General features: G+C 48.1%; 1 long non-coding RNA gene across 2 annotated transcripts; it reads left to right on the forward strand.

Moving 5' to 3' along the window:
• Window positions 1-1,142: 1,142 nt before the first annotated feature.
• On the forward strand, window positions 1,143-18,557 carry LOC112666764 (uncharacterized). 2 transcript variants are annotated; one of them, XR_007404277.1, is made up of 5 exons: window positions 1,143-2,459; window positions 9,295-9,539; window positions 12,640-13,236; window positions 16,745-16,998; window positions 17,483-18,557. It is a non-coding gene; the product is annotated as an uncharacterized LOC112666764 (long non-coding RNA). The 2 variants fall into 2 exon arrangements; XR_003140959.3 differs by lacking the exons at window positions 1,143-2,459; window positions 9,295-9,539 and adding an exon at window positions 10,352-12,263.
• The last annotated feature ends 1,952 nt before the right edge of the window (window positions 18,558-20,509 follow it).

Below are 20,509 nucleotides of genomic sequence, written 5' to 3' on the forward strand. Positions count from 1 at the left end.
AGATTTTATTTAGATTTCATCTATTAAGAAGATATAATAATTATAAAGATATATGCACCTAACAACAAAGTCCCAAAATACATAAAGCAAATTGGGATAAAATTGAAAGGAGAAATAAACAATTTAATAGTAATTGTGGTTTACAATAGAGAAAAGAAGTCAAAGACTTACCAGAGATTGAAATGTTTGAGTGGATTGTCATTTAAGACCTCCCTAAAAAAAAAAAAAAAAAAAAAAAAAAAGACCTCCCTCAGAGGGTCCAGATGACACACCTTTCAGCGTGACTGTGAGAAGTGAATTTGTGGGGGCAGGGGTAGAGGGGAGCCTCAGCATCCTTGAAGAGCTCTCTGATCACTCCCCTTTGTAGACCAGAGCTTACCGTGGCAACTGTTGCCATTGAATTGGGAAACCTAAATGTAGAGAGAGTAATTGGACTTTGGAGTGGTAGGAGCCCAGTAGTGGCATTCAACAACCAAAGGCAAGGTAGATGTGGTTACCAAAATGGATAGCAGAGGCAAAGGAGCCATCAGAATAGTCTGAGCAATAGACTATTCTGTATTTTGGACTAGTTGATCATGGTACTCCCAGAAGTAAAATCGATGGGAAGCTTACTAAATTCTTACTTGTTTTGTATAAGCAGAAGAGTTCTAGATCGAGTGAAAAAAAAAATCTTGAACCATCAAAACAGAGAGCCACAGACCCTCCATCTACTTCTGAACTTGAGCCAGTTCACAAACCCAAGTCCCTTGAATAAAAAGGGAAGGCTGAGGAAGGACTCCAGTACACTAGTGAAAACTACACTATTAATCTTTCAGTCTCTCCCATGGGACCCACGGCCCTTTACTAGCGTGACTGTGTGTTGGGGAAACTGCAATAATCAGGCCTTTCAGGGATTACTGGACACTGGCTCTGAATGACACTAATTCCAGGAGACCCAAAATGTCACTGCTGTACACCAGTCAGAGTAGGGCCTTCTGGAGGTGAGATATGGATCCACTGAGTTCCCAAACCCATCCTGTGCTTATTTCCCCGGTTCTAGAATGCACAATTGGAATAGATAAACTTAGCAGAATCTTCACATAAGTTCCCTGAGTAATTTTTTTTTTTTTTTTAAGATTTATTCATTCATGAGAGACAGAGAGAGGCAGAGACACAGGCAGAGGGAGAAGCAGGCTCCATGCAGGGAGCCCAACGCGGGACTCAATCCCGGGACTCCAGGATCATTCCTTGGGCCAAAGGCAGGCACCAAACCGCTGAGCCACCCAGGGATCCCTCTGAGTAATGGTTTTTATGGGGGAAATAGCAAAGGGAAAGCCACTAGAATTGTCTCTACTAAGAAAATGGTAAAACTGAAGCAATCCTGCACTCGTGGGATTCCGGAGATTGGTGCCACCACCAATGACCTGAAAGATGCAGGAGTGGTAATTCTTACTACATTCCCATTCACCTCTCCTCTGTGGCTTGTGCAGAAGACAGATGGAGCTTGCAGAATGACAGTGGATTATTGCAAGCTTAACCAGGTTGTAACTCCAACTGCAGCTGTTCTATCAATGTGGTTTCATTGCTTAAGCAAATTAACACACCCCCTGGTACCTGGTGTGTAGCTATTGGGCTGGCAAATGTCTTTTCCTCCAATCCTATCCATAAGGCCCACCAGAAGTAGTTTGCTTTCAGCTGGCAAAGCCAGCAGTACACCTTCACTGTCCCATCTCGGGTATATCAACTCTCCAGCCTTATGTCATAATTTAGGTATTGGGAATCTTGATTGTCTTTCCCTTCCACGGGGTACCACACTAGGCCATTACATTGATAGCATTGTGTTGATTGAGCCTAGTGAGTAAGGAGAAAATCCTCTAGATTTATTGGTAAGATAGTCACATATCAGAAGATGGGAAGTAAATCTGACAAAATTTCAGAGACCCTCTACCTCAGTGAAATTTCTAGTGATCCAATGGCGTGAGAGATATAAGGTGAAGGATAAGTTGTCACATCTGGCTCCTACCACAACCAAAAAAGAGGCACAACACCTAGTGGGCCTCTTTGATCTTGGAGGCAAACAGATTCTTCATTTGGGTGTGCTCCTGTGGCCTGTTTACTGGGTGACTCAGAAAACTTAGTTTTAAGGGGAGGCCCGGAGCACATGAAGGCTTTGCAACAGGCCCAGGCTGCCTTGCAACTTGTTCTGCCGCTTGAGCCATGAGATCCAGCAATTACAATGGTACTCTAAGTGGCAGTGGCTGATAGGGAAGCCATAAGTGAACCACAGTGCAGGCCCTTAGGATTTGGGAGCAAACCCCTGCCATCCTCTGCAGATAACTACCTTCCTTTTGTGAAACAACTTTAGGCCTGCTACTGGGCCTTAGTAAGAACTGAATACTTCACCATGGGCCACAAAGTTACCACGTGACCTGAGCTACCTATCATGAACTTGATATTGTCTGACACATCAACCTGTGAAGGTGGGTATGCACAGCAACACTCAATGGTAGTGGTAAATATATAAGATCTGGTCCAAGCAGATCCCAAAAGCACAAATAAGTAAGCTGCAAGAAGTAGCCCAAATGTCCATGGTCCCCACCTGTGCTATGTTGCCTTCTGTCTCCTATATCTGTGTCTATAGCTTCATGTGAAGTTTATTATGAACATCATCAGCTAACAGAGGAAGCTATCTTTTTTTTTTTTTCTTAAAGATTTTATAGGGATCCCTGGGTGGCTCAGTGGTTTAGTGCCTGCCTTCAGCCCAGGACATGATCCTGGAGTCCCCAGGGTTGAGTCCCACATCAGGCTCCCTACATGGAGCCTGCTTCTCCATCTGCCTGTGTCTCTGCCTCTCTCTCTGTGTCTCTCATGAATAAATAAATAAAATCGTTAAAAAAATAAAAAAGATTATTTATTTATTGGGATGCCTAGGTGCCTCAGAGGTTGAGAGTCTGCCTTCGGCTCAGGGCAGGATTCTGGAGTTCTGGCATCGAGTCTCACATTGGGCTCCCTGCATGGAGCCTGCTTCTCCCTCTGCCTATGTCTCTGCCTCTCTCTTTCTGTGTCTCTCATGAATAAATTTTTTAAAATAAAGATTTATTTTATTTATTTAAATAAATCTTAAAATGAATATTTATTTATTCATGAGAGGGAGAGACAGAGGCAGAGCATGGGCAGTGGGGAGGGGCAGAGAGAGAGGGAGAAGCAGACTACCCCCGCTAAGCAGGGAACCCTACTTGGGGCTCAATCCCAGGAGCCTGGGTTCATGATCCAGCCAAAGGCAGATGCTTAACCCACTGAGCCACCCAGACACCCCTAGAGGAAGATATCTTAGACCTGGATTATACAATATACAGGCCCCACCTAAAGGGGACAGCTGCAACACTACCATCCCTCTGGGACATCCCTGAAGGACAATGGTGAAGGGAAGTCCTCCCAGTGGGCAAAACTTCAAGCACTTAGTTGTTCATTTTGCTTGGAAGGAGAAATGGCCAAACATGCAATTTTATACTGATTTATGGGCTGTTGCAAATGGTTTGTTTGGATGGTCAGAGAATTGGAAGGAAGACGATCGGAAAATTCATGACAAAGAAATCTGGGAAAGAAGTATGTGACTAGACCTCACTGAATGGGAGGAAGTGTGAAGATATTTATGTGTCGTGTGAATGCTTACCAAAGAGTGACCTCAGCAGAGGAGGATTTTAATAGTCAAGTGGATAGGATAACCTGTACCATGGATTCCAGGCGGGCTCTTTCCCCAGCCACCCCTGCTATTGCCCACTGGGCTCATGAACCATGTGGCCGTGTGGCAGGAATGGAGGTTATGCATGGGCTCAGCATCATGAACTTTCTGACTCACCAAGGCCGATCTGGCTATGGCCACTTCTGAGTGCCCAACCTGCCAGGAGCAGAGACCAACCCTGAGCCCCCGGGATGGCAACATTCCCTGAGGTGATCAGCCAGATACCTAGTGGCAGGTTGAGTACAATTGTTCCATTATGGGAAAGAGCATTTTGTCCTACCAGACAGACACTTATTCTGCACATGGAATTGTCTTCCCCGCACGCAATGTTTCTGCCAAAACTACTGTCTGTGGACTTACTGAAGGCCTTATCCACCATCATGGTGTTCCTCATGGTGTTCCTTCTGACCAAGGAACTCACTTTTCAGGAAATAAAGCACAGCGATGGACCCATGCCAATGGAATTCACTGGTTTTCCCATGTGCCCCACCACCCTGAAGCAGCTGGTTTGGTAGCGCAGTGGGATAGACATTTGAAGACTTGGGCTCAGTGCCAACGAGGTAGCATTACATTGTAGGCTGGGGCACGGTTCTCCAGGAGTCTGCATATGCTCTGAATCAGTATCCAATCTATGGTGCTATTTTCCCCCCAACCAGGACTCAAGGATCCAGGAATCGAGAGGTGGTGATGGGAGTGGCACCACTCACTATCACCCCTAGTGACCCACTAGCAAAGTTTCTGCTTCCTGTCCCTATGACTTTATGCTTTTCTGGCCTACAGGTCTTCATTTTAAAGGGAGGAACACGGGGATCCCTGGGTGGCTCAGTGGTTTAGCACCTGCCTTTGGCTCAGGGCATGATCCTGAAGTCCCGGGATCGAGTCCCACGTTGGGCTCCCTGCATGGAGCCTGCTTCTGCTTCTGCCTGTGTCTCTGCCTCTCTTCTCTCTCATGAATAAATAAAAAAAAAAAAAAAGGAGAAATGCTTAGACCAGGAGAAACAATGATCCCACTGAACTACAAGTTAAGATGACTACTTGGTCACTCTAGGTTCTTCATGCCTTGGAATTAACAGGTAAAGAAGGGAATTACTGGGGCACCTGGGTGGCTCAGTTGGTTAAGCTTCTGCCTTTGACTCAGGTTGTGATCTCAGGGTCCTGGGAAAGAGCTCCACATCAGGTTCTCTGCTCAATGGCAAGTCTGCTTCTCTCTCTCCTTCTCCCTCTCATTCTCTCAAATAAATATAAGAAAGAAAGAAAGAAAGAAAGAAAGAAAGAAAGAAAGAAAGAAAGAAAGTTCCTGTGCTGGCTAGAGTGATTGATCCTGACCATCAAGGGGAAATGGCCAGTGACTCTGCAGTGTAAGTAAGGAAGGAAGAGCATGTCTGGAATATAGGAGATCCCCGAAGTTATCTCTTGGTATTACCATGCCCTTAGTGTTACCATTAAGGTCAATGAAAATTACAACGCAATTTGGCCAGGATCACTCATGGCCCTTCAGGCATGAAGATTTGGCTCGCATGATCACTCAGGTGCTTGCCGAGGGCAAAGGGAATATGGAATGGGTGGTGCCCATTGGCTATGCCCACATGGTCAGTTACAGAAATGAGGACTGTAATTGTCATAAGTATTTGTTTCCTTCTTCTGTTATGAATGTGTGTGTATAATGTAGATAGCAAATATCTATGTTTTCTTCCTTCTCTTATCCCCTTCTCATGTGACATGACGTATTGACTTTATATCAGAGCATCTAAGAGTTGTTGTCTCTCATGAATGAATAAATGAAATATTAAAAAAAAAAGAGGTGGACTTATGACAGTTAATTTTCTGTGTCAACCTCATTAGGCCACGGTACCTAGATGTTTGGTCAAACATTGTTTTAGGTGTCTCCATGAAGGTATTTTTTTAGGTGAGATGAACAGATAAATCAGCAGACTTTGTGTAAAGCAGATTCCTCTTCATAGTATGGGTCGTCCTTATCCAATCAGTTGAAGGCCTTAATAGAAAAAGACTGGCCTCAAGAAAAAAGGAATTTTGCCAGGAAACTGCCTTTAGACTCAAAGTGCTAACTTTCCTAGGTGTCTAGCCTACTCAGCAGGTGTTGAATCGGCCAAGCTTCCATAATCAAGTGAGCCAGCTGTCTGAAATGAAGTCTCAATCTCCCTCTCCCTCTCCCTCATTCCATCTCCCTCTACCTCTTTTCCTCTCTCTCACTTTCTGTTTTGTTGGGTCTGTTTTTCTGGAGAATCTTGATTCATCCACCATTCAATGGGGAAATACATTCTTTACAACAAATGATGCTAGGACAACTGGATATCCACCGACAAAACAGAGAGCAAGATGGAGATTGTGGACTTCAGAACCCTTTCTCACATCATATACAAAAATTAACTCAAAATGGATCCAAGATCTAAATGAAGAGCTAAAACCATTAAACTCTTAGAAGAAAACACAGGGGCTAATCTGTGTGATCTTGAAATAGACTAAGATTTCTTAGACATTGACATTTAGTAAAAGCATCAGCAGCCAAAGAAAACTAGACCAATGAAGGGCTGGGCAGCCTGGGTAGCTCAGTGGTTAGTGCCGCCTTCAGCCCAGGGCTTGATCCTGGAGACCCGGGATCGAGTCCCATGTCGGGCTCCCTGCATGGAGCCTCCTTCTCCCTCTGCCTCTCTCTCTCTCTGTGTGTGTCTCTCATAAATAAATAAAATCTCAAACAAAAAAGAAAATTGCAAACTTTTTTGTACCAAAGGACACCATGAAGAAAGGGAAAAGATAATTCACAGAATGTGTTGAATCTCTCGCTAATCCCCAAAGCAATGGTATTAGGAGGGAATAGGAGGGAATTAAGGGGTAGATGAAGTCATGAGGGTGGGGCCCTGACGACAGAATTTGTGTCCTTATAAGAAGAGATGCCAGAGAGCGTCATCTTGATAAAGTCTACCTTATCTGTTTTTCCTTTTGTTGGTTGTGCTTTTGGCGTCATTTCTAAGAGATTATTGCCAAATCCAAGGTCTCAGAGATTTATATGGTGTATATATACCACTATATATATACGGTGGAGACCCAACTTCATTCTTTGCATGTGGGCATCCAGATGTCCCATCATCACCATCAGTTGAAGAAACTATCCTTTTCCCATTGAATTTCCTTGGCACTACCTTGTCCGTGTTTTTTAGTGTAAGTATGTGCCGTGCAATATTTGGAATATATATTTTTAGGTTAAAAAATCATTATATTTTTTCCTGTTTTTTTCATATTTATAGGGTTTTAAAATTTTTTCTTATTGGAGTTCAATTAGCCAACATATAGCATAACACCCAGTGCTCATCCCATCAAGTGCCCCCCTCAGTGCCCATCACCCAGTCACCCCAACCCCCTGCCCACTTCCCCTTCCACTAACCCTTGTTCATTTCCCAGAGTTAGGTGTCTCTCAAAATCATTATATGTTTATCTGAAATTCAAATTTACCCCGGGGAATCCCGCGTTTGTATTTGCTGAATCTGGCAACTCTATACTGGCATCTAGTGGGTAGAGGCCAGGGATGCTGCTACAAGTCCTACAACACACAGGGCAAACTCCTCCCCCAGCCCCCAGGGAAATCCGGCCCAAAATGTTGAAAGTGCTGAGGTTGAGAAACAAACCCCTGCTGCGAAACGAACAAGAGGAGGATAGAGGTTAGTGTCACCTGACAACCAGCACCACAGCAACTCTGAGAGTAGGTGGCATTGGCCCATTTTCTAGGAGTGGAAACTGAGGCGCAGAGCAGGAAACACACTGTCTTTGAATCCAACACTGGGGGATAGGAGGTTGGGATTCATCTGGATACTCTTAAAAAAGTTTGTCCAGGAGAAATTGTCCCGGAAGGAAGCCTAGGAGCTTTTCAGAGGGGCCTGGGATGTCCTGTATGATGCAGGCATCTCAGATTGGAGGGGCTCGATCTCCAAGGACCCCACCCCACCCCCCACCAGTTTCTCAGCTTGGGAAGGTCCTGGATGGTCCCAGTCATCTGCATTTTTTAAAGTTTTTTTTTTTTTTTCTAACTTATTCTTTGGGAGAGAGAGAAACTGCACGTTTGAGCAAGAGCAGGAGGAGGATGGGGGCAGGGAGGGGCAGAGGCAGAGGAAGAAGCAGATTCCTTGCTGAGCAGGGGCTCGATCCCAGGACCCTGGGATCATGACCTGAGCTGAAGGCAGATGCTCAACCAACTGAGCCACCCAGGTGCCCCAGGCATCTGCATTTCAACACTAACCGGGAGGGCTTTTTTAAGATATGACATGGAAAGGATGAGAAATAAATAATGCTTGGTCTAGGCCATATTCTCATCCCTAGAGGTTCTGTGACCACTTTTGTTTACTTGGTTACTAGTCATTTTTAAAAACCCAACAAGCAATAATTAACGTTGGCCTCCTATAATAAGTTGGATGGTGTTCCTCCAAAAAAAAAAAAAAAAAAAGAAAAAAAAACGGCTGAGTCCTGACCCCCAGAACCTATGGATGTGACCTCATTTGGAAAACGGAAACTTAAAAAAAAAAAAGAAAGAAAGAAAGAAAAAGAAAACAGAACCTTGCAGAAGTACCTAAGTGAAGGACCTCCAGATAAAATCATCTTGGATTTAGGGTAGGCCCTAAATCCAATGACAGGTGTCCTTATAAGAGACAGGAGAGGGACACTTGAGTGGCTCAGTGGTTGCACATCTGCCTTTGTCTCAGGACATGATTCCGGGATCTGGGATCAAGTCCTACTTCGGGCTGTCTGCAGAGAGCCTGCTTCTCCCTCTGCCTGTGTCTCTGCCTCTCTGTGTCTCTCATGAATAAATAAATAAAATCTTAAAAAAGAGAGAGAGACAGGAGAGGAGACACATGCAGGGAGAAGGCCATGTGGACACAGAGGCAGAGATTGGAGTGATGTGGTTGCAAGTCTAAGAAGGTCTGGAGCCCCCACAGGCTGGGAGAGGCCAGTAAGTATCCCCCGTAGAGCCATTAGTGGGAGCATGGTCCCTCTGACACCTTGTTCCTGAGTATCTGGCCTCAAGAAAGAGGAGAACAGATTCCTGGGGTTAAAGCCACACAGTCTTTGGTGACTTGTTACAACAGCTCCATGGAACTAACACCCCCCACCGAGCACCCTTCGCCTTGAATCCTCCATTCAACCCTTGTGCTCTATTTTTTTATACCTCTATTTGTCACTAAAAATGCACATAGGACACCTGGGTGGCTCAGTCGGTTAAGTGTCTGACTCTTGATCTCAGCTTTTTTTTTTAAGATTGTATTTATTTATTCATGAGAGACACAGAGGGAGATGTAGAGACAGAGGCAGAGGGAGAAGCAGGCTCCACGCAGAGAGCCCGACTCGGAACTTGATTCCAGGACACCCTAGGCTGAAGGCAGGTGCCAAACCGCTGAGCCACCCAGGCATCCCTCAGCTCAGGTCTTGATCTCAGGATTATGAGTTCAAGCCCCACGTTGGGCTCCATTCGTATAAAAAAAGTGCGTGTATTTTTTAGTTGGATTGTGTTTAACTTTATAAAGGTCATCATGCTATCTGTGATCTTAGAGGGACTTACTCTTTTTCAGGTGGTGATTCTATTTCTGAGTTGAGGCCGCTTTGACATCCATCCCTCAGGGCATGCTTCTTGATGGCTTTTTGACCTCGTTCAGCATGGAGGTAGATTCCAGGTTTGCCCAGCTGTGGACACCTCCAACACATCCCTCAATTGCTCTTGGGCAAATTGCAGGGCACGTGAACATTCCACTGGCGGAGGAAGGACCAGCTGGTTTCAACACGGCCACCATAACACACCAGGACCATCACCCAGGAGGTGAGATTCCTCCCGGGAGCCCCATCCCGACCACCCTGGGCATCATCTCAGTTGGTCACTTCTCCTAAACAACCGGATGCAAAGTGGTAGATGACAGAGGTACTCGGGTTATTCTGATGCACCACTTTAAAAAATTAAATTTTTTTAAAAATTGAATTTAAAAAACTCACATAACATAAAATTTACCACTTCAGCAGCTCTAAGGTGGGCAATTCAGGGGTATTTAGTGCGTTCACAGTGTTGTGCAACCATCAACTCTATCTAGCTCCAGAATATTTCTATCACCTGAAAATGAAACCTGGTAACTTAAAAAAAAAATTTTTTTTTTTTTAGATTTTATTTATTTATTCATGACACACACACACACACACACACACAGAGAGGCAGAGACACAGGCAGAGGGAGATGCAGGCTCCATGCAGGGAGCCTGATGTTGGACTCGATCCCTGGACCCTAGGATCATGCCCTGAGCTGAAGGCAAAGGCTCAACCACTGAGCTGCCTGGGCGTCCCGAAACCTGGTACCTTTAATGAGACTTCTGACCAAAACAAAGCTGCTGTCTAATGGGCATTTAATTTTTGTATGTTTTTCCTATTGGGGAGAAAACTGGAAGTTTTGTGTGTATGAGATGGAGGGTCCCCCACTGTAAAAGGAATATATTCTTTTTTTTTTAAGATTTATTTATTTATTTATCTATTTATTTATTTATTTATTTATTTATTTATTTATTTATTTGAGACACAGAGAGGCAGAGACACAGGCAGAGGGAGAAGCAGGCTCCAAGCAGGGAGCCTGACGTGGGACTCGATCCTGGGTCTCCAGGATCAGGCCCTGGGCTGAAGGTGTTACTTAAACCACTGAGCCACCCGGGCTGCCCAGGAATATATTCTTGATTGTTAGGAAAGAAAAAACAAATTGGACAGAACAGAAAAGTAGGATATAAGACCACTGTAACCTCACAACCCAGAACACAGTGTCAAGCGTGATCCCCTACTCCCATGCTCACAGGAAAAAAGCTGACACTAGCAAGTGCCGGCGAGGGTGGGAGGAACCAGAACTCACGTCCAGGCTGCTGGAAATGCAGAATGGTGCAGCCGCTTGGAAAGGCAGCTTGGCAGCTTCTGCAGGAGTTCATCATGGACCCACCACAGAGCCAGCCTTGCCCCTCCTTGGGGTTTCCTCGAGAGAAAGGAAAAGTAGGTCCATCGAGGGCCTGGTGCAACTGCTCACAGCAGCTTTGTTTGTAATCATCCTGTACTGGAATAACCGAACCATCCGTCATCGGGGTGATGGGTGAACCCACGATGAAATACTTCTCAAAGATGACAAGGCGTGGACTAAGGAGACGTGCCACAACACGGATGTACCTCCATGGCATTAGCCGAGTGAAAGAAGCCAGACCCCAAAGGCGACACACTGCGAGATTCCATTTCTTTGCCATTGTAGCAAGTGTGAAGTACTGTAAACTGACAGGAAACAGATCAGAGGTTGCCCAGGAGAGGCGAGAGGGACGGATGAGATAGGGCAGGAGGGAACATTTGGGAGTGATGGCTGTGTTCACTATCTTAATCAAGGCGACAGTTTCATAGGTGTAGACATATGCCAGATGTATCAAACTGTATACTTTAGGGCCGCCTGGGTGGCTCGGTGAACTAAGCATCTGCCTTTAGCTCGGGTCATGATCTCAGGGTCCTGAAATCGAGCCCCGCATCAGGTTCCCTGCTCAGCAGCGACTTTGCTTCTCCCTCTTTCTCTGTGATCCCTTTCGATCTCACTCTCTCTCAAATAAATAAATAAAATATTTTTAAAAAATTCATCATTGAGGGATCCCTGGGTGGCGCAGCGGTTTGGCGCCTGCCTTTGGCCCAGGGCGCGATCCTGGAGACCCGGGATCGAATCCCACATCGGGCTCCCGGTGCATGGAGCCTGCTTCTCCCTCTGCCTATGTCTCTGCCTCTCTCTCTTTCTCTCTCTGTGACTATCATAAATAAATAAAATTTTTTAAAAATGTTAAAAAAAATTCATCATTGAAATTTAAAAGAAAAATCATTTTGGACCATGCCGAAGCCCCATGGAGCTTCCGCCACAGGTGTGTGTCTCTCTTGGCCCAGGCAGGGTCCTGGGTAGGTCTTGGCCAATCCCAGGCCCATCCCACTTGGTGACTTTAGCAGAGCTGAGCTCGGGTTGCACTCCTGAATCCACCCGCCCAGGTCCTGACTTCACAGCTCTGCCCCACATCCTGGTCCGGCCCCTCCTCCGGTTCCCTGCCAGCCTCTGCGGCCAGGAAACTGGAATTCTTCTCTCGTACCAAGAGAGGTCCCTCAAGGGTAAGCAGCGGCAGTGGCTGCTGCAGGGAAGTTCCACGACTTTGGAAAAAAAGCATATTTCGGATCATGCAGCTGCTTCTCCCAGCCCAGCCAGCAGCATTTCTGAAAGCCCCTCTCTTGGGGTCCTGACTTCCGCACATGTGGCCCTCACCCTGCTCCTGCTGGGAGGGAGGCAGCTCCAGCAAACCTGGACCCCACTTAGGGACCCCCCCAAGAACAGTGGGCTCTTGTGGGTTTCTGTGGGCACCCCTCTACGGCCCCACTCTTGCTTCAAAGGAGCCCTTTGTGGAACATGGATGTGTGGCCAAGGCCCCAGCGACGCCGGTGGGGAACAGAAAAATAGGCATGTGTGTCTATTTTATAGCTCTTCTCTGCTCTCTGAACGGCCTCTTTGAAGGTAACGATGGGTCACAGCAGGCCTTGGGTGGGAGGACAGTGTGCGGCCACCTTGATTCTAATTTGACCATACGTTGCTTTTTTGGGGTATGCGCTGGGGTGTCTGGAGAGGTGGGTTTGGGCTTGGCCTCAAAGCTCTGGTTCCCACAGAGACTCAAGGCTCCCATTGTGGCCGGCCAGGCTCCAAGGAGGAAGGCAGCCCCTGGGGACCCCCTTCTATTCCCGCACCAGGCTGCACGCCGGGATATATTTTGGATGGAATTCCACTGTGGCTATTTTTGAAGGTGCTGGGGTGGGAAACTAAATCACCCCTTCTCGCAGGCCCCGACCCCATGTCACTGTCCCCAGTTCACAGCGAGCTGTGTGGCCTCTTCCAGCAGGGGGACGGACGGCCAGCAAAGTCATCCTGAATCAATAACTGGCGTAGCGTGTCAGGAGGTGACCAAAGAATCAGAAGGGGAACGGACCTCATCACACCCACGAGGACGATCGTCGTCCAAAGTGGAAAATAACAAGTGTTGTCAAGGATGTGGAGAGACTGGAAGCCTCGTGCACCGCCGGTGGGAATGCAAAACGGGGCAGCGGCCGTGGAAAGAAGTTTGGCGGGTCCTCAAAAAGTTAAACATAGAATTATTTTATGAGCCAGAAACTCTGCTTCTGGGTGTGTACCCAGAATAATTGAATGTCGGGTCTCAAAGAGATTCTTGTACATGTATGTTCACAGCAGCATCGCCCAAAGGTAGAAACACCCCAAGTGTCCAGGAACAGAGGCGTGGATAAACACTGGTCCATGCACGCGGAGGAATGTTTCTCAGCCATAAAGAGCACTGAAGCTCTGATACATGTCATATCATGGATGAACCTCGAAAACATCGTGCCGAGGGAAAAAAAGCCAGATACAAAAGGGCACATCGTGTGTGATTCCATGTGTATGGAATGTCCAGAACAGACAAACCCATGGACACAGAGAGCAGGTTAGTGGGTGTCAGGGGCTGGGGGAGGGGGAGCTGGATGACAGCTAATGGGGATGGGGCATTTGTGTGGGACCAATAACAATTATTCGAGGGGTATCTGGGTGGCTGCTCAGTCAGTTGAGTGGCCAACTCTTGATTTTGGCTCAGGTCATGATCTCAGGGTCATGAGATCGAGTCCTGAGCCAGGCTCCACACTGTAAGAGTCTGCTTGAGATTTTCTCTCTCTCTCTCCCTGTGCCCCTCCCCCTGCTTGGGTGCACTCTCTCTCTCTCTCTCTCTCTAAAATAAATAAATAAATCTTTTAAAAAATTATTTAAGGGGCAGCTGGGTGGCTCAGTCGGTTAAGCGTCTGCCTTTGGCTCAGGTCATGATCTCAGGGTCCTGGGATCGAGCCCCACATTGGGCTCCCTGCTCCGCAGGAAGTCTGCTTCTCTCTCCCTCCGCTCCTGTCCTCCACTTGCTCTCTCTCACTCTCAAATAAAATAATACATAAAAATCTTTAAAAAAGGGATCCCTGGGTGGCGCAGTGGTTTGGCGCCTGCCTTTGGCCCAGGGCGCAATCCTGGAGACCCAGGATCGAATCCCACATCGGGCTCCTGGTGCATAGAGCCTGCTTCTCCCTCTGCCTGTGTCTCTGCCTCTCTCTCTCTCTGTGACTATCATAAATAAATAAAAATTTAAAAAAAGATTAAAAAAAATCTTTAAAAAAATAAAAGAACACAAAAAAATAAGTGTTGGCAAGGATGTGGAGATGCTGGAACCGTTGTGCACTGCTGGTGGGAATGTGAAATGGTACAATCACTGTGGAAAACAATATGGCAGTTCCTTAAGAAAATTGAAAATAGAATAAATAATCCAGCAATTCCACTTCTGGGTAGATCTCCAAAGGAATTGAAAGCAGGGTCTCAAACAGATACTTGCACACCCATATTCACAGCAACATTATTGACAACAGCCAAAAGGCAGAAGCAACTCAAGTGTCCATTGACAGATCAATGGATAACCAAGATGTGGTGCATCCATACAGGGGAATATTATTCAGCCTTAAAAAGGAAGGCAATTCTGACCCAGGCTATAACATGATGAACCTCGAACATTACACTGAGTGAAATAAGCTGGTCACAAAAGAACAAATATGGGACACCTGGCTGGCTCAGCCTGTTGAGCATCTGCCTTTGGCTCAGGGCATGATCCTGGGTCTAGAGATCGAGTCCTGCACCGGGGTCCCTGTGAAGAGCCTGCTTCTCCCTCTGCCTGTGTCTCTGCCTCTCTCTGTGTGTCTCTCATGAATAAATAAATAAAATATTTAAAAAAAACCACAAATACTGTGTGGTTCCACTTACATGAGGTTGCTAGAACAATTGGATATATGGAGGCAGAAAGTAGAACAGTTGGGTGCCAAGGGCTGAAGTAGAAGGATAGGGAGTCAGTGTTTAGTGGGGTTTCATTTTGGAAGATGAAAAAGTTCTGGAGGTGGGCGCCAGGGTGGCTCAGTGGTTGAGCATCTGCCTTTGGCTCAGGTCATGATCCCAGGGTCCTGGGATCAAGTACTGCATCAGGCTCCTCAAAGGGAGCCTGCTTTTCCCTCTGCCTATGTCTCCGGCTCTCTCTCCGTGTGTCTCATGAACAAATAAAAATTAAAAATCTAAAAAAAAACCCAATCCCCAAAAACCTTTGTTTTCTGGGTGTGCATGTGTCTGTCTTGATAAATCTGGCACCCCTACACTCAGGACCGTGCTAACCCTCCAGCATGGGTCTTGGGAGTTGTGTGGCACATGAGGACAAGGCAGTGGTTGTGGTCCAGCCTCATGCAGGGGGGCCTGAAGGACAGTGGAGGGACATCCTTCCCCATAAGCAGAGCTGTGAGGGCACCCCTGGCCACCCACTTTGAGGGAGGGGGAGGTGACTCGGGATAAGAGTGTGCATGGATTCCTGGGCTGGGGCCACAAGGAAAAGGACAGAGGCAGGTCCTCCAGGACCTCAATGTCTTCCAGGAAGCATCTGCCACAAGGAACTTGGAACCACCACACAAGCCACAAGACTTGGCCAGGTGATGTTGGCTGCCTTGGTCATTTGTCAGGTGACAGGCTCATGAACAGAGGGGTCTTGGGTCAGAAAAAGAGTGGCACATAGGCCAGCAGCAGGCACCCTCACTTACGAGGTTGATCCAGCTACCACTGCTTCTGGAATAGCCCAGCTTATGAGCAACAGAGAGCAATGCTGACATGAGGCAGGGCCAGATGAGGACTCCTTCAACCTGGACCTTCTCACAGCTCCCATCCCTAAGGCTCTCCCCACCCCCCTTCCTCCTCTCCTTCTCGGGTGGCACCTGAGTGGTCTCATGGCCCTGTCAGCCTCCATCTGCCCCCTCAAACCTCTACCACCTCTAGTCCCTTCTAGGCGCCCCTGGACGTAAGGTCCCTCCCCAGACATCATCCATGCTCACAAAGACGTGTGTCTACCTCTTTGCAGGCATGGGGGTCAAGAGGGTACACTGCCTCTGCCCCAGCATGTGCTGTTTTTCCCACTTACAACGTATCCTCCAGGTAACACTTTATCGATTCTCACAGCACTATTTGTCCTCTTTTCTTTGAGGTGACATTTATATAACATAAAATTCACCCTTTTAAAGCGGACAATTCAGTTGGCATTTAGTACATTTGCAGTGATGTGTAACCATCACCTCTCTCCACTTTCTTTTTTTTTTTTAAAGATTTTATTTATTTATTCATGAGAGACAGAAAGAGAGGCAGAGACACAGGCAGAGGGAGAAGCAGGCTCTATGCAGGGAGCCCGATGGGGCACTCGATCCTGGGACTCCAGGATCAGGCCCTGGGCCGAAGGCAGACTCTCAACCACTGAGCCACCCAGGCATCCCTCTCCACTTTCAAATAATGTGTTTAAAGATTTTACCCCGATGTGGGGCTAGACACCAGGACCTTGAGATCATGACCTGAGCAGAAGGCAGACGCTTAACCGACTGAGCCACCCAGGCGTCCTTGTTTTGTTTTCTTGACAGCGGCCACCGGATGCAGATGTGGAAATATCTCATTGTGGTTTTGGTTTGCATTTCCCTAATAATTAGTCCTGTTCAGCAGCAAACACCTCTGGGACATACTGATCCTTTAAAAAAAAAATTCATTGTTGATCTGAATTCAAATTCAGTTGGGCTTCCTATATTTCTGTTTATTTTTTCGTTGCAGTGAAGTACACAGGATGTAAAATTTGCCATTTTAACTATTTTTAGGTGCACAAATCCATTGGCATTTAGTACGTTTACAATGTTGTATAAACACCACCACTATCTAGTTCCAGAACTTTTTCATCATCCCGCCACTCCCCCCCCAAACAGAATAGGCATCTGTATCTTATCTGGCAATCCTAGCCCCGGGGCAAAAAGTATAAATGCATATTCTTGTTTAGCTCATGGGAACGTGAACTATTTCTCATCCTTCTTTCTTTTCCTTTTTTTTTTTTTCTCCTTCATCCTTTTTTCTAATTGGAGTAGAAAAGAATGCGTTCACTAACCCAGTGGCCATGTGCCACGTGCAAGTGCCATGTACCAGTGATGAACTCCGGCGAAGCTCCTCCCCACAGCACAGCAGCTGGGTGAGGGCAGCGACTCGCTCGGGCCTGTGGGGGTCCACGCTCATTCCCCGGGGCCCACCTAGTGCCGAGAGAGGCCGAACTGGAAAAGTAAATGGAGATGTACAGGGAGCCACCCCTCCATTCTTCAGGCCTGTGGCGGTGGCCTCTCTGCAGGTGCAATACTGGGTACCTTTTAATGCTCTGGCTGGGGTGGGGGCAGCTTCAGAGGCCTCCTATGGCCTTCCCCACTCATCCCCCAGGCCAGGACCTCAGTGGTCAGAGGAAGGCCCACCAACTCTCATCAGTTCTAATCACACACTGGGAAACCAAGGAGCTGGTCCACTGTGAGCTGAACTTTGTCCAGGACACTGTCCATTACCAAGACGCCCCCTCTGCCAAGACCTCAGGCTCTAGATGGCCATGGTACCTTGTGGTCTCCAGGGATCAGTGTCAACTCAGTCTCTATGTCCGATAGTCCTTGAAATGTCTGGGTGCCCCCTTCTGCAGTGAACAGTGCCTCAAGGAAAGGACTGCAGGTCACTATGGGGAGGAACTGGGGCTGTCATAGCACCTGATACCCCTTCCATCTGGCTCAGGCCTGAGAACCATCCAAAGGGATTGTCCTCAGCGTCCTACTCCTCTCTTCTTCCTTTCTCAGGTTCTGGATGTTAATGAAGAGGCGCCTTCAATGACTGCCCATCCATCTCATCCAGAGAGACATTTGTTAACTCCATAACCATCTCCATGACTCAGTGGGGGCTTGAGCACCTTGCCTGGCATCCCAAGCATGTTCTCCCAAAGAGAGAACCAACAGGATATGGTATATCAAGAGGCTTATTGCATGGAGCTGGCTTATGCAACTGTGGGGACTGACCAGTCTGAAATTCGTAGGGCAGCGGGGCAGACTGGAGACACAGGGCGGCACTGATGCCACAATCCACAGGCTGCCCAAGACTCTCCATAACCGGGACGCCTGGGTGGCTCAGCGGTTGAGTGTCTGCCTTTGGCCCAGGGCATGATCCCAGGATCCGGGATCGATTCCCATATCAGGCTCCTTGCAGGGAGCCTGCTTCTCCCTCAGCCTATGTCTGCCTCTCTCACTGTGTTTCTCATGAATAAATAAATAAAAATCTTAGGAAAAAAAAAAAAACAACAACTCTCCATAACTAAACCCAAGCCAGGCTCCTCTGAACCCTCTTCTTGACTAGGCCCAAACCTTGACCTATAAAGATTTGAACAAAGCACAAACATGGTGTCTAAAGGCTCAAGGCCACATCCCTAGGATGACCCTAGCTCCCTTAAAGTACCTGCTTGAGAACACTCAAGGCTGCTCAAGGAACTGGCCATCTGATCCAGTGACACCTGAAGGTGGGCCCTGTCTCCCAGCCTCTGGGGTATGGGAGCCAAACTTCCAGAAGCACAGTTGGCAAACCCAGTTGGGTTTAACAAGGGCCAAGCACCTGCCCCTCCACTTCCAGTGTTTTGTACTGGTTCACTTCCTTGACTACAAAGCCCCCCTCACCTACCTTCCTGTCCCCCAACATCAAATGGGTGTTGAGTTTGCCTAGTGTAATAATTATGTTCCTGGGCAGCCCCGGTGGCTTAGTGGTTTAGCGCCGCCTTCAGCCCGGGGTGTGATCCTGGAGACCCGGGATCGAGTCCCACGTCGGGCTCCGTGCATGGAGCCTGCTTCTCCCTCTGCCTGTGTCTCTCTCTCTCTCTCTCTCTCTCATTCGCTGTGTCTCTAATAAATAAATAAATAAAATCTTTAAAAATAATAATAATTATGTTCCTAAGATCTGTCTCGACTTCAGCTAGGGTCTGGCTTTCTCTTGGACAAGGTGGAACTTGCTCCTCCCAAAGGAAACTTCAGTTTTGCTCTTGAGACCTTTGGGCTAACTGCCACCCTGATTACGTGGGGTCAAACAGCCTGGATGTTAATCCCATCTACAAAATACCTCCGTGGCAACACCCAGGCTGGTGTTTAATAGTTGGACGGGGCGTTCTGGCTTAGCCATGTTGACATGTAGTACTGTCCACAGCACTGTCTCAGGATGATCAAGGGCTCTGGCCGGACAGGTCCCTCTTGTTCCCACTTCATCCCCGGCACCCGATGGGGCACTGGTGCACAGGGGGAGTAATTGCAGGTATTTGTTGAGTGAATCATGGGAAACACATCAGTCCCTGGCTTCAGCCCAGGCCTCTAAGGAATTTCTTCTCCAGTCTTGGGGGGGCAGGGGCGAGGGGGACTTTGTTGTAGCTTGAGCATCTCTGCAGAGCCCCGACCTCCGAGGAGGGCAGAGGAGGGCGGGCGGGGTCCAGGCCGCTCTGCAGAAGGAACGGCAGCGTGACGAGGCCTTTCCACTCTGCGGTCAGACTCCTGGCCCCGAGAGCCGTAAAACAGCCCTGCTTGGACTGGAAACATTTTCCTTTAATATGTTCCTGGAGGCGTTGGCAGGGCCTGTAAGGAAAATTTCAGGGGAAGAAGGAGAGAGGTCTTCGGCAGCCACTGAGGCCCGGGAGGTGGTGGCCAGACCCGTGGCTTTGGGGGGACCCAAGCATCTTGAGGGGCGGTTGAGGGACCTGGGCAGGACCAGGCAGCTGTCAGTGTGTTATCTGGGTCTAGGAGAATCCTGTGGACTACTGGACCTCCCTGAACCTTGTGGTGGCGGGGATGGCGGGTGGCCTCACCAGTCGGAGACAGTTCTCCATAGGAATTTGTGTAAAGCTGACTGGAGATGGTCTCTGCAAGCATGAGCGTGTTGAACCCACAGGGTGCTGAGGCCTGGGGAGGGAGCCCCCAAGGGCTGGCACAGGGCAACGGGGTACGGGTCTGATGTGCCTTCTCCTATGGCTCCCCATTGCCCTGGGATGGAGTCCAGACGCTGTCCTCCCAGGTGCTGGCACCCCATCCTGCGCTAAAATCTCGACTCCCCTCACCCCATGTGGGCCCGGCCCCACTATACCCAGTTCTAAGAACGCTGTCTCGTTCTCTGTCACCTCCAGGCCTTTGCTCACTCTGGTGCCCATCACCCCAAGCACCCTCTGTGGCCTCTGACTTGGCTTATTCTCATCCCTCCTCCATTTGGAGCTTAGAGGTCCCTCCTCCTGGCCCCCTATGGCTGCCTGTGTGTCCCTTCCCCTCATCAAACCCAAAAGATCCTGGCATGTACTAAGAGCAATTCTTGGTTATAAATCCTGGGGTGTTTTGAGGGGAGGTCAGGGGGCCTTGGAGGAATAGATGTTTCTCAAACTTTGTCATTGTGACTGGCATGCCCCTAGGTCCCCAAGAAGACACAACTCCACTAAGTGTCAGGCAAGATAGAATTCACTGGGAATAAAACACAGTTTGTATTTGCATATGAACACACGAAGATGATCATTTCATTTTTTCAAAGATTTTATTTATTTATTCATGAGAATACACAGAGAGGAGAGAGAGAGAGAGAGAGAGGCAGAGAGAGAAGCAGGCTCCATGCAGGGAGCCCGACGTGGGACTCCATCCCGGGTCTCTAGGATCATGCCCTGGGCTGAAGGTGGCGCTAAACCGCTGAGCCACCCGGGCAGCCCCAGGATGACCATTTCAAAGACTGGAGAGGGCAGCCCTGGTGGTGCAGCGGTTTGGCGCTGCCTGCGGCCTGGGGTGTAATCCTGGAGACCTGGGATCGAGTCCCACATCGGGCTC

The sequence above is a fragment of the Canis lupus genome, chromosome 20 (assembly GCF_003254725.2).
Source record: "Canis lupus dingo isolate Sandy chromosome 20, ASM325472v2, whole genome shotgun sequence".
Classification (NCBI taxonomy): Eukaryota; Metazoa; Chordata; class Mammalia; order Carnivora; family Canidae; genus Canis; species Canis lupus.